This window comes from Triturus cristatus, chromosome 2_2 (assembly GCF_964204655.1).
Source record: "Triturus cristatus chromosome 2_2, aTriCri1.1, whole genome shotgun sequence".
NCBI classification, from domain to species: domain Eukaryota; kingdom Metazoa; phylum Chordata; class Amphibia; order Caudata; family Salamandridae; genus Triturus; species Triturus cristatus.
Genome location: NC_140582.1, coordinates 13,448,740 through 13,462,972, shown reverse-complemented (window position 1 = coordinate 13,462,972; position 14,233 = coordinate 13,448,740). Strand labels below are relative to the sequence as shown.

The window sequence follows — 14,233 nt, the reverse complement described above, 5'->3', positions numbered from 1 at the left end:
TCTGAGACAAAATCCTAACTTTATGACTTTCAGTATTCACAAAAAGTTAGGAATCCTAACTTTACTACTCATAAATGCCTTTTGTGAAAACCGAAAGTCGCAAAGTTAGAATTTTGTCTCAGATTACTTTTGTGAATCGGGCCCAGAGTGATTAAGTAATGCGAACGGAGAACAAGAATCTGCGAACATTTCTACAGGCTTATTAAGGAAAACTGTGCATTTGGGATAGTTAGGATTGGAAGTACACTCTTCATTTTTTACTTGGAACACAAATTTCTGATGTTGTTCACCATCAATATTAATAACTTTAACTTAGTTGTTTACCCCATCCCTACACACACTGGCAAAGTGTCCTCTTCTGTTGCATCTTTTACACATAGCACTACGGGCAGAACACTGCAAACTATTAGCCAGGTGGTTACTACTACAACATCTGAAACATTTAAGTCTGGTACTTTCCTTTATAGGTTTGCTAACAGTTAAATCTTTATTTTTCACTTTAAAGACTTCTTTGTGTACTTCCCCATCTTGAACAGAACCTACTATCTCATCATTAATTTTCATTTCTTTCATGTATTTAGCCGTGTGTTCAATAGATTGTGCTAAAGTAATTACCTCTCTGAGTGTGGGGTTCTTCGCTAGCAACTTCTCTTGGATCCTGCTATTTTTAGTGCAGCTAACAAACTGATCCCTTATAAGAGAATCATGAAGCTCCCCAAAGCCGCAGAGTTTAGTCAGTCCCCTCAATGCTGCTACATAGTTGATAACTGACTTGTGTTTGCCTTGCACACGACTAAAGAATTTATGTCATTCTAGAACTACATTGACCTTGTCCCCCAAAGTGTATTTGTAATTTCAATAGTGTGACACTAAATAAATCTTGTTCATCCTCATCCTCAAAATCAGGTTCTAGTACTGTCTCGTATATCTTGCGACCATGAACCCCTTAGCAAGTAAATAAGATTAAAACAATGTTATCCAGTCTTTCAAATGAACTTCTGGTTCATCAATTTTATTCAAGAAAGATGGGGGTTGACTGATCCCAGTATTTGCCATGTTTTATAGGACGATACACTTGGTACTAAAAAACAAAAAAAAGAATATTTCAATACAAATCCCACAATATAGAAGGAATTACTACTAAATATTGAATGAAATACGTTGCATAATATAATACATAAACCAAAAGAATTCCTTGGTACAAGAGGTGCACAATAGGAGTTTTAAAATAAGTATCACAAAAATAGGCAAGTGAGGGGAGCAGGCCCAAAAGTAATATTCTGAATGATACTTGATCTGGTGAATATGTGGTGTGTGTGTCACTGTGGAGCAAGTGACACACAGTTGAGGGCAGTGTGTCACCGAGAATCATAATGATTAATTAAAGGTGTGTGTGTGTCACCTTGTATAAAGGACACACTAAAGCGGTGCGTGTGTCACCGTGTAGATGAAGATGCAAGCGTGAAGAATATGAATAAAGCTTACAGACCCTGAACAGAGGGGAAACAAAAGCGGTGTTGCCACCTATGACGTTAGAGGCTGGAGGGCAGAGGCTCTGGATCCGTAGAAGCAGACCGTGTAAACCTGAGGCTGTGCTGGGGTGATCAGCGTCGCTGAGGCCTTTGGATACAGAGAAGCGGCTGCGCGAAGTAAATACGCTGACAACATCCGTTGCCGAGGTTCATGGATGGGGGGTTGCGGCTGCTCGAAGATCAGGTGATCGGTTAGTGAGGCTTCCAAGGCACAGAAGCGAGGCTGTGTATGCTGCGTAGGCTGCGGGGGAGTGCAGGAACCTACGATGATGAAAATCTGAAAAGGGCTCCTCAGGGCAGCGGTAACAAAAGAAGACAGAGCAGAAAACGTCCTACAGCCATCCCAGGATAATGCGCCTCCACTCTCACTAATGCGTGCCACCGAAATGCGACACTCCAGAGCACAGATGAAGAATGAAGAAAACAGGAACACCGTCTGACAGGCTACTCGGGCCAACAAATTCCACAACAAGAACTGTACAAGACAGGTCATCACTACTTTAGCAGGATCCCAACGATACGTGACTTCTCAGGAATGGCAAACAAATTTAAAAGAGTCACGCCAAGTAACTACTTCATGGACAGTGCCAAGAAAAGTCATAGGAGCGCCTGTCTCAATGAAGATACAAAATCAAAGCTTGGAGAGAGCACTGAAAGGGGAGATGACTGGCTGCCCCCTGCACACGGATCGTCGCCAGTGTTGAAGTTCAAGAAATGAAGAGAAGTAAACGAGGTAGAAGAAAAGGTTCTTTATTCCAGTCATCCACTCTCCTCAATGCTGCTAACTCAACATTCTACTGTGGACTCCAGAAGGAGATTGCATTGGTAACAGGGAGGAGGGGGAACAAGGGAAGGGGAGGAACCAAGAAGAGGGGAAGGAACAGAAGGCCAATAGGGGAGCAGTTATATAATACAAGAATAGATTACAACACACAACATATAACTCAAATTGTTTTTACTGCCACAAAAAAACAATTAAATAAACCATTACAAAGTTGATCAGCAATTCGCCACAATTACTTGAACCCCATAAACATTATATGTCAAAAGCAATGTGCAAAAATCTCTCTCAAACATTTTTAACTATATCCGAGTACAGTCAACAACAAATCATATGAGAACAACAATCTAGTATTAAAGCAAGAAACAAAAAATCTACTATAGCTTTAATTTTTATTTGCAGTATGTAACCTTCTCCAGACAGGATAGTGACAAACTAGAGAAGCATCTTTCAAACATGGATGGCAACGCTTGGGGGTGGGGGGATGAGTGTTTCTCTCGGTCTGATGTTCTGCAGACCTTTGGGGTGGGTGTTACACAGTACCTGAGAAAACTTTCATTCTGCATTTCAATTGTACTTTGCTTGCTGGGCTCTGCCCTTCTGGTACAGTGAAGACGCAATAAACTCTGTTATTAAAAAAAAAAACATGGATGCAAAATGCATAATTTAACAATTCATAGTGGGGAAAATCCACTGATGAGGCAGAAAAGGCAGGAAGAAGAAGAAAATGACTGTGTTTTGATAGAAAATGGAAAAAACAGAAGTCAAACACTAAGTAACTGAGATCATTTTTGGAGCTAAATCTCTGCCACCCATTCAGTCAGAGGTTAATGAGGTAAGGGGAGTAACCTCAGTGCAGAACACAGACACAGCACAGCAGTCTCTTCTATCGCCAATGTCAGAACAGGGAGGAGAAGCTTTGCACCTCACTGTAGTCTGATTTGCTGATTCCTTCAGATCAGAAACATGTTTTTCCAAGGCCAAATATTAGGTTTGTTTGTTTCAGTTGTAGAAGGAATAAAATAAATTGCTCACAAAATCAAGGAATGAACATGAAAGCACAGAATAGATAGGTCGAAGACCAAAGAGACAGATCTGGGAACATGGTTAATATCTGAACTGGTCAGCAATGATCAAGCAAAAACAGGAAGGAAACGGGCTGCCTACCAGAAGTGATGGGGATTAGTACAATACATGGCCACTCTTCCTGTGACCAGAATCTGCTGGCTGCTTATAAGGGCTTTCAATATTTTCTAGATCTCCAGGGTTCTCTGAATGACCATGAGAGGGACTAGTGCTAAAGTATACAAAAGAATGGGGTACAATGGTGTCTTGAAAGGAGTAGTTGACCGAGCATAAAAAGCTTTCTACAGCCAATCACGGATCATGCCCCCATTTCATCCATGCCCCTTTCTGTTAAAATTATGGATTTTTTGCTGTAGGGCTAGGTTTTAGGAGTCTTGGGTTGGCATGGGGCCAGGACGGGAGAAGTGACAGATCGGAAGCAGTTAGGTTAACAGGGGGAGCAGCAGGGACAAATCCACATGCCAGTGCCACCAGGCTCAATTTCACTAACTAAAGAGTCAGTCACACTCGGGCGTTCTGAGTGCCAAATTTATTACACTGATTTCCCCACCACGCCTGTGCCCAGTGTAGCATGCTGGCCATGCCCACACTTGATGTCATTGTCTGTCTTGTCTGCAAAGATTTCAGGAACTGTTGAATAAAAGTGGCTCTGGTAATCACCTGACATCATCAGAATGCAACGAATTATACTTTCTGCTATTAGAAAATGAGATTATGTAAGAGCAGTGAATGAGCAAAGACCCCACCGAAAACTCTCATGAAACTAGGCGAATTATATGCTATTTTGTCAGTGAGCTATTCACGGTCACGGCATGGAAATCACCACCTGCAGACTGCCAACCTCACAGTCCTCTTAGTCATAAGCCAAGGGCAGACCCAGGTTTACCATCCTTGTGTACATGCCTTAGACTGGCCAGGTTCTGCCACCTCTTTGCTACATTTCACTCTCCAAAGTGGGGATTAAAACACTAAAAGACTAGACTTTCAGTTCTCTGGCAGGGTGTCACAGAATGCAACCAGGATCCCTCTTTTAAATCTACTATTCAGAAAGAAACTCCTATCACTGGCGTCTGGATCCCTAATGGTGGGGTCCTGATGACCACTAATTGAATTTAGCTTTCTCTGATCAGCCTGTACAATTCGGTTGCTTGCACCGTGCTCCCCTTAGGGGTGGGCATGGGAAGTTAGGGACAGTTTATTTTCTGACTAGTTTTTCTTCTTTTTGAAGATTATTGTTAATTTTTCTTGGAAACAAAATAAAAACCTATTCAGTTCTAAATTACCCTCCCACCACTTCGGTCATGGCACCTCGAAGTATAATAGTACTCACCTTTGCACATAAACTGTGTGTGATGCACTCCATGCAACTGGATAAGTTGTTCATAACAACTGGTTCCTAAATAAGATTTTGTTTAACCACCACTGATTACCCTGCCCAGGCATACTTCCTGCTATCCAGTTTATGGTTCACGTGAATGGAAATTGCTCAGATATAGTTAGGGGTGTGATTGATCTATTCTACCATATAGACTAGGAGCGTACCCATCCATATGTGATTCAATTGAGCATAAATGAAGAACTACAGAGTAATGAGAAAAATTAGTCACGAGTGGGTGCTAATAATTCCATAACTGTATGAATCCCCCAGGCATGTCTTGCCCTCACCTGACAATGCTACTGATCCTCAGTATTCGTTTTGTATTTTATTTACAGTGGCAGACATCAGAAGGTTAGATTTTGTTTTCCCGCCTATTATAAAGGGTCCCGTGGCTGTACAGTATTTTTTCTATAGTCTTCCTAAGGTAACGTTCCTGCCCATGTATTTGAGACATACAATGATGCAACTGAAAATTAAGCTTGTTAAGTGTGCCTTTAAGCAGGACACACCAACCTCTCCTTATCAGTAGACCTTAAACTATATCAGGACTATTTGAAAGGAACAAGGCTAACCCTGCACAATGGCTGACCGCATGCTCTGAACTGAGGCTCCGCCAGCCCCTGTGTAATCTGACAACATCCTGCGCTCCTGAGGCCATGATTGGGCTCTGGGATGGTGCCCTTCCATGGTGGTGACCTCCTGCATCGAATGAGGGAGCTAGCCGGACTTGAGGAGTGGCGGTGAGATGGCGCCCACAGATATGGGAGGCCCGGCCGCATGTGACTCGAATCAAGAGAGCAGCCTTGTGTGAGCCCTGAAAGGCGAGTGGTCTGATTACCAGAGGCAGAGCAGCTGGTGAGAGCCCGATCCTCAGTGTGGTTGAGTGATGAGACCAGGTCAGACAGCCACAGAGCATGATACCGCTGCGGGGCAGAGAGAGGCCGGAGCTCAGCTGGTGAGGGCTGTGCTTGCCCCGACAAAGTTGCCCGCTTGGGTTATGGTAGTTCCCACCCCCCACAGTTCCCCCCGTTCTGGAGAACTTCGGGCCTCCCCGAGTAAGCGGTGGTGTGGAGGTGAGAAGAGGCCAGGCCGCATCTGCAGCGAGAAAGGGGCGACAATTGCTGCTGCGACCAGATGGAGTGGCCCTCGCCACGTAGAGGCCGTGCACCAGCCAGGGGTCGGCACCTGCTGGTGATGGGACAGTGCAGCTGGACAAGGCGTCTGCGGACAACAGCTGCAGCTTCGGAGAATAGCGAGGGTTGGTGCCCCGGATCTGCAAGTTGGGGCAACCCACTTGGAAGAATCGGCAGCCGTGGCAGTGGTCTCCCTGTGAGTGATGGGAGTGAAGGCCTGGACCTGCCTGTGTGCTGTGGGGACTCTGAGCAGCAGTGAAAGCCTTTGCTCCCTGCCTTCCAGCGTGGCTGTGGGTTCCGCCGGACTGATTGAATCTCTGAGGAGCCCACGCTGCGGTGGGTGTGCTGGTGTGGTGGCTAACGCAAGCCTGTTGGGATTGGGCCCCTCCCTTTTTGCTGTTGGTGGCTTTTCGGTCAGCTGTGATGATGGGACTCTGGCAGATGGCGCCAGGGGGGCTTTGGCAGGACCGATGGTCTGGGATGATCCTGGCTGCACCAGGCCCTGATGTTGGCTGGTTTTTTCTTGGGCCGATAATCTGACCCAACAGTGAGCATCCTGAGACCGCGGGGCCTGGGTGTGGCAGGGAAATGGATTGACTGGCCTTCGCCATACGGCCTCAGGCAGTTAAGACGCCGTGTGGCCCGTGGATGCTGGAGCCAACATTCAGGGAGCGAGTGAGCCTGATTAATTTTTTCTGCATGGCGGTAGCTGGGCTGATCAGAGTGGGAGGCTTTCCGGAACGAAAGAGTACCTTGTTTTCTGGACGTACCCTCCACTGAGTGGCTGGTGGTTGGGGGCCTGGACAGTCGGCATGGGCCGAGATAGGTCCTCAGGTGGCAGAAAACTAGAATGGACCAATATACGGAGTCTCCCAGATCTGCGCTCCATCGCTCTGGGATCAACAAGGGGGGGATCTTCGGGCCGTGGGAGAGCCCATGGACACCCAGATCCTTGCAGCCATCGCGTCCACAAAACAGGCGCTGGAGGGAAAGACTGATTCCATCTCCATAAAGGTCAACCTCCTGCATGCGGATGTCACAGAGGGTTCACAGGAGACAGTAACAATGGCCCTGGAGGACTCGGAGGGTAGGGCTCAGAGGAGCAACTTGAGATTCATAGGATTTCCTTAGGACAGGAGGGAACCTCTCCTGAAGCATTTCTGGAATGTTGGCCCCTCTCAATTGTGTACCTCCTTTGTGATAGAACAGGTGCACTGGATGTTAGCGCTCTGGCCACTGCCGGGAGCCCTGCCACAGGCCATGATAGTGAAGGTACTTAACTACAGTGATCGAGACAATATCCTGCAACTGGCCCGAACACATTGTGATCCTACCTATGAGGGAAATTCGACCTGAATATTCTCTGATTATATAAGCAGGGTGCAGGCCCTGAGGCACACAATTCTGGCTGCCAAGCAACAGCTACATTCTTCGACATCAGGTACATGTTGCTATTCCCTGCCAAGCTCTGTGTGGTGCATGGTGGTCGATCAAAATTCTTCACAAGTCAAGAGGAAGTATGGAGATGGCTCGACATTGTACACCAGCAGAGAACAGACGGTGTGCCAGGAGGGTCCAGGGGCCTGAGTAGAGGCAAGCAGTCAGGCCAAGCAGCTCTGCTTTAAAGAGACGATGAGGCATTTAGACAGCTGAAGGTGGCCCCCGTGTAAAGGTGCAGCAAGAACGCACGTTGGCTGTTGCAGTGCCTGACTCTCAGGAAGATGCTTTGGGCGGTGATGTTGACGATGCTCAAACATAGACCACTGCTCCCTAACAGGATTATGACCTGTGGAACATGTGTGGGGCTTCAGAGGGCCCTGTACAGCTCAACCCTGTACTGCACAGAATATGCCCCTTTGTTGGTCCTTGAGACAGCAACTGATAGTGCTTGGGCTCCTTTATACCGCAGGGGCGCATATTATCTTGGAGGTTACTGCACAAGGTGGTGGGAGCGTCACATTGTGTCACACCCTCCCACTTCTTGTTTGTTCCTTAATATTATTGTTTTTTCTTTCCAGATTTATGCTGGGCCTCCTTATAGGGTGGGGATAGGGTTTTGGGTGATCCAGGTGTACGAGCTCATGACTGGTTCCAGCTGGTGTGTGACTAGTAGTCTTGCGGGGGCCTTTTTGTGTTCCACAAATTTCTTTGTGTTACTTGCTTGCAAGCCTTTGCTGGGTTGTTGATGCAACATTGCAAGGGTGAGGATGTGATACTAATTGGGATCTCACATGGGAAAACAACACTGGAATAAAACGTTTGTGTTTACCTGTGTGGTAGGGTGTGTGATTCTTTTAGTTCTGTTGTTGTTCTTGGTTTGAATTTGGTACAAGGCACAATATTTTACAGGCAGAGCACAGGCACACAGACGCCTGCACGGCGGGCGATGGAGTCAGGATGATGGATTTTGTTTCCTACACCCATCTCAGGGAGACGATGGGCGGTGGGGCAGAGGTGCGTGCTGCTTGGGGGAGGGAGGGCAGGGTGACCTGAGAACCTATGGGAGGAGAAGTGAAAAATTTCACTTGGAATGTGAGGGTTTGTAGGACTGCACAAAACCTTACAAGGTCCATACTTACCTTCAACTTCATCGGGTGGGATTTGCCCTTCTTCAGGAGTCACAACCACATTGACCCTGAGGTGGATAAACTAAAGAAGAAATGGAGGGATTAATTATACACATCCACTTATTCCTTCTATTCGAGGTGGGTAGCTATATGGATTGCCCTAAGGCTGCCTTTCTGGTTGAGGGAGGTATATGCATATGTTGAGGCCCATTATCTGTTTCTCTCAGGAGCGTTGGATGGCACGGACATAAGGTTTTTGAATATATAAGCACCTAACTGCGATGATAGGTGTGCTTTTTGCAAGGTGCTGGATATGCTTATGCTAAGCATAGAGACACCCCTCCTGTGGGCAGCTGACTTTAATTGTATTTTAAATTGAGATGAGGACAGGTTCCCCTGTAAGTGCAACACAAAACTGGGTATGTCTAGGGCGCTGGAGGAGGCAATGGCTAGGGTGGATTGTATTGATGCAAGAAAAGCTATACATCCTTCAAGACTGAAGTACACATACCTTTTAGACATGCATGACATGTATAGTAGACTACACAGAATGCTTGTAGATCGGAGACTGGCCGACCAGGTGGTTGTAGTAGAGCACCTGAGTCGGTTTTTCTCCGATCGCGCTCCGGTGCTCATGACATACGCGAGGTCCTGTCTATTCCTACGTGTCGCCTGAGTCCAGAGGTGCTGTGGGATGGTGCTTTTTGATCAGATATCCTGGAGGTCCTAGAGTGCACCTTTGAGGGCAATTTGGAGTCCACAGGTGGTGTTTAAACAAATGACCCCATAAAGATAAGAAAGCTTTCACAGCAGAAGGAAGGCAGACGGGCCCGTCCAAATGGGACGGCTCAAAAAGCCAAACGAAAACGTCACCAACAGCTCTTTTCCAATGGCTGGCCACCGTTGAGCATAAACGGTGACGCCAGCCAATGGAAAAGAGAGGTGGGGCTTAAAGCCCTTTACAGAAAATACCTAAAATCATTAAATCTCGCCAGCGAGACTGCGCATGTGCGCAGCCCATGGTAGCTGAGACCTATAAAGGAAAGGTAAATGGAAAAAGGGAAAGCACCAAAGACCTCGCACTGAACGGCATAGAAGGACAACTCTATACAATATTGTGAAAGACCTAGGAAGAAGTGAATGTGCCGCTCTTACTGTGCTTCGGGGGTACTTTTAGCAGCTCCTAGCTTCCGGCCCTCGCTGTGGCTAAGGTCCGAACAAATGCGGAAGGACGCCCATGTGAGAATAAGCATGCGGGGCAGAAATTATTCGTTTGTCATGTGATTCGCCATGGAAGCGTGTCGGATATCTCAAAGTGGCCAAGAAAGTCTTGTGTTAAAACAAGTGGGTTATTCAAGGAAATCTGTGTGACTGAATCTATAAGTGCCCCTGCACAGTGGTATAACACTTGGAAGTAATGTAGAAAAAGAAAACATGAGTGCATTACATTGTGTAATAAAGTAAACTATATTAATAAATAAATAAAAGCCCGGATTACTTCATACCAATGCGAATGGACACCTTCATTTGCTTATGAATAGTTAAAAACATTTATATATAAACAATTGCAAATAGTATAAATGTGTATCATAAACTTTGCTTAAAAAAACAATTAATCCCAGTTATCGCTAAACTGCTCAACTATGCTGACAGGGATGCAGTATTGTAATTTGCTATATTGCACAATGACAAACTTATCCTTGATTCCCAGTCAATATGATATTCCCGAACTACACCCTCCTAGTGCAACCACAACGCCAATCTTTCATAGCAGCAAAACGACGGCTGCAAAACCTCAATATTCAATATACGCTCCTATATACCGCTATCTCCACCACCGCTAGAGTCTGATTTTTCCAGAGGGTCGCAGCAAAATCAATCTAGAAGGACAAAATCAAAGCAGCGACAAAGATCAAAGACATGCAGCCCGACTCCCGCTAAGATAGGTACTCAGTATGCACACATGCACAATAGATGGCTGCTCAGGCTAGTGTTCCTCCACTTGGGGACCTGACAGTGGTAGCATGGAACGTCAGGGGGTAACTCAGCAAAATCAAGCGGGTGCTATTCTCCGCCAGGCCAAGCGATACGCAGCCGACATCCTTCTCCTACAGGAGACTCACTTAATGGACACCAAGGCTCCTTGCTTGGCTGGGTTTGGATACCATCTGATATATCATGCTCGGTTCACGAGGGGATGCCGTGGGACAGCTATTCTCATCCACCGTCGTATCCCTTTCATTCACACAAAGCATTGGGTAGATCTGGGGGGTAGTACATCATACTATCGGGTACAATACACGGAGAGCACATTAACATTGGTAGTATCTATGCACCCCCCCGGGGACTACTTTCGTTGATAAAATCACCTGTCTATGGAGTGACCTCCCGGACCGCATAACCCTTTTGATAGAAGGCGTGGGTCCAGCTCTGGCACCTCAACAGATGTATCTAAATTGTGCCTACACGCCAACACACTGGGATGGTCAGACATATGGCGTGAGTATCACCCCGCCGAGGTAGGGTACACTTGTATGTCGACCGTCCATGGTTCCCTATCCTGGCTAGACTACATGTTTACGCCACGCAGTTACATTCATAGGTTCTCCCAAATCTCTCACTTCCCCTGGGGATTGTCGGATCATTCCACGGTTACTGTTAAACTCCACACGCACTCCCAAAAACCTCCCTTTAGGTGGCAAATGTCCCCATGGCATCTCCGGGACCCCGACTATCAGGAGGCCCTCACTGGGGCAATCCAGGACTACCTAGACACTTCTGCCCCATTCAAGGTAACCCTTTGGGAAGCTTTAAAGCCCACAATCCAGGGGACAACATTAGTTACCATGTGAATGAGAAATGCAAGCACTCCACCCAACAGGCCAAACTTGAGGCCCATCATGCATCCCCAGAGACACAATATATTCATGATCCCAGTCCCTCCCTCCAGCGCAACTTACTTCAAACAAAACAACAGATACAACATCTCATGGATGAGGCGAAAGAAATCTGGTTGGTGTCGCAACACCGGATTTATCAATGGGGGGGACAAATCAAGCAAAATGCTGCACAGGTTGTGTCGGGTGGGGTGGTCCCTGGCCGTTGACCCAATTATTCGAGGAGAAGACGGTGTTTTACATTCATCTCCCGGGGCTGTCGCTGCAGAATTTGCTCGCTACTTCTCTCCAGTATACGCATGACAGGAGCAGCTCTCAGAGGCCCTCAACGCGAAGGTCCTTAGGGATATTCCCCCCCCAAAAACTTACCGACCAAACGAGAGACCAACTTGACGCCCCCATTACGGCTGATGAACTAAGTGCAGCACATGTGGCAATGCGCCCGGGGTGGGCCCCCGCTCCCAATGGATTCCCCATGGAATTTTTTCAGTCACATATGCCCACCTTAGGCCCACACTTATGAGGAAAAAAACAAGACGCTTTCGAATAGTGCCTACTACCTAAGGATTGGCGGCAGGCCAAGATTGTCCTCTTCTTAAAGCCAGGCCACAAACCGGAAGATCCATCTTCATATCGTCCCATCTCCTTAATTAATTTTGAACCCAAACTATTGGGCATGGTCCTAGCCGATCGTCTGCTGGCTTGTGTACAAGATCTGATCTATTCAGATCAATCTGGCTTTATGCCACACCGGGCCACTCGCCACAACATCCGTCGGGTCCATAATGCCATGGCTGTGGCCTCGGAGCTGGGGCACCCCACGGCCATACTACTTGCCGATATTGACAAGGCATTTGACTCCCTTAGCTGCAAGTACCTCTTCCAACTCCTTGAAGCTGTTAACCTTGGGCCACGTTTCCTAGCATATGTTCGTTTACTATATACAAAACCAACCGCCTCAGTACGCATAGTAGGTCACCACTCGGCCCCTTTTCCCATCCGTGGCGACACAAGACAGGGCTGCCCCCTGTCCCCACTTTTAATCGCCCTAGCAGTAGAACCCCTGGTGGTGTGGGTTCACAGTGATCCAGTGCTCTGGGGATTTGAGTGGCCGCGGTCGTGTCCCGACCGCATTGCGTTATATGCGGAGGACGTCCTTTTCTTTATAACAGATCCATGGATCTCAGGGCCACGTATCCTGCAGATCCTCCGAGTCTTCCGTCAGATTACCTGGCTTCATACCAACCCCTCTAAATCTGTATTGTTCCCGGTGTGTGGTGACCAGGGTAGAGGCACATGGGCGGCCCAGTTGACTCACGTGACAGAGGGATTTAAATACTTGGGTATTTTCATGTCACCTTGCCCAAAGATTTCATGGGCACATTGCATAAATCCACTTCTCGCCGGCCTCCGAAATAAGACAATGATATGGTCCCCTCTCCCGCTCTCGCTGTACAGGCGCTCAGCGATTTTTAAGATGGTCTCTTTACCTAGAATACTTTATCGGCTACAGAACTTCCCATACCACATACCGTGATCCTGGTTCGCACAAATAAACGCCATCCATAATAAATTCCTATGGAATGGAGGGGCAGTTCGGTTTGCACTACAAACCTGCGTACAATCAACATATTGCGGCGGCATTGCAGCAGCGGACGTATATTCCTATTATACTGCCTCCCATTTATTAATCATAAATGAATGGTGGTATAACTCACCAATTGACCCGGGGTCCGCACTAGAGCATGCAGCAACGGAGGGTGTCCCCCTCCTTCGGCTATTATACAGTTCACAGAGCCTAGACTCCCTATCCCATGCCAGCAAAACAGTTGTTCGGGTCTGGAGGTATACTGTAGGGCAAATGGGGTGGCATGGTTGTCATCTCGATACAGCCTCATCTAATTCAAATACGTACACCGGGTACATTATACACGACTCCGTCTCTGGAGGATGGGGGTCATCCAGTTCACCAGTATTTACGCTGCGAAAGAGACGAGGAAACATTCATACATACGGTCTGGAGCTGTACAGCTATATAGCCCTTCAGGCGTAAAGTCTCAACTTGCCTGGGCAGGGTATTATCCTGGGATCTTCCATACGACCCAAAATTATTTTTACTGCACAGTACCGATGGGATAGGGGGTAATTGGTATAAAAAGCATCTGCTCTTCCTGGCCCTACTATCGCTAAGCGTAACATTGCCCAGTTATAGAAGGGAGATGGTGAAAAGAACTAGATGGGAGCAGAGATTGCGGTATTCCAAGCACGAGGCCGCCCCCAGAAACACAGAAAAATATGGTTCCGATGGGCAAAGTATCGGGTATCGATCTCCCCCCTTCCCTCTCAGACCCCCTGATGAGTGAACCTCTCCACACTTCCGTGACCACAACATGCCACACATTATATCCCATCATCGCATATATGGGTATTCAACCACACTTTACTAAGATGCACGAGGAATGGAATTGTCTGTGCAACGTTTTTGTTGTTATATATGCAAATTGCAGTTAATAATGTATACAAGCTTGGTACTTTTTAATTATTTTGCCTTCAACATGTGTATGTAGGGCTGTTGCCCAGATGGTACCATGAAAAAAGTCAACAAAATGTGTTATCAAAAAAAAAAAAAACTAATCATTGTTCTATGTACAAAGTTGCACCCAAGCCCCTGGCTCTAAAAACATAATACGAGTTGTATGTACATAGAAATATCCAAGTGACAGAATAGATATTCCTCAAAAGCGATCTCCATGAAATGTGGGTCACACACAAGATTTAGATTAATGGCCATCTCTTGTCAAACTCATTTAGGCCATCTATGGCTGTCCCAAATCTTTCGATCATCCTAGCTTCTGCTCT

General features: G+C 46.8%; 1 protein-coding gene across 1 annotated transcript in view; it reads right to left on the bottom strand.

The window, feature by feature from the left end:
• The window catches only part of IDUA (alpha-L-iduronidase), a 1,533,398-nt gene that overhangs the window by 784,561 nt on the left and 734,604 nt on the right, over positions 1-14,233 (bottom strand). The window lies entirely within an intron of this gene.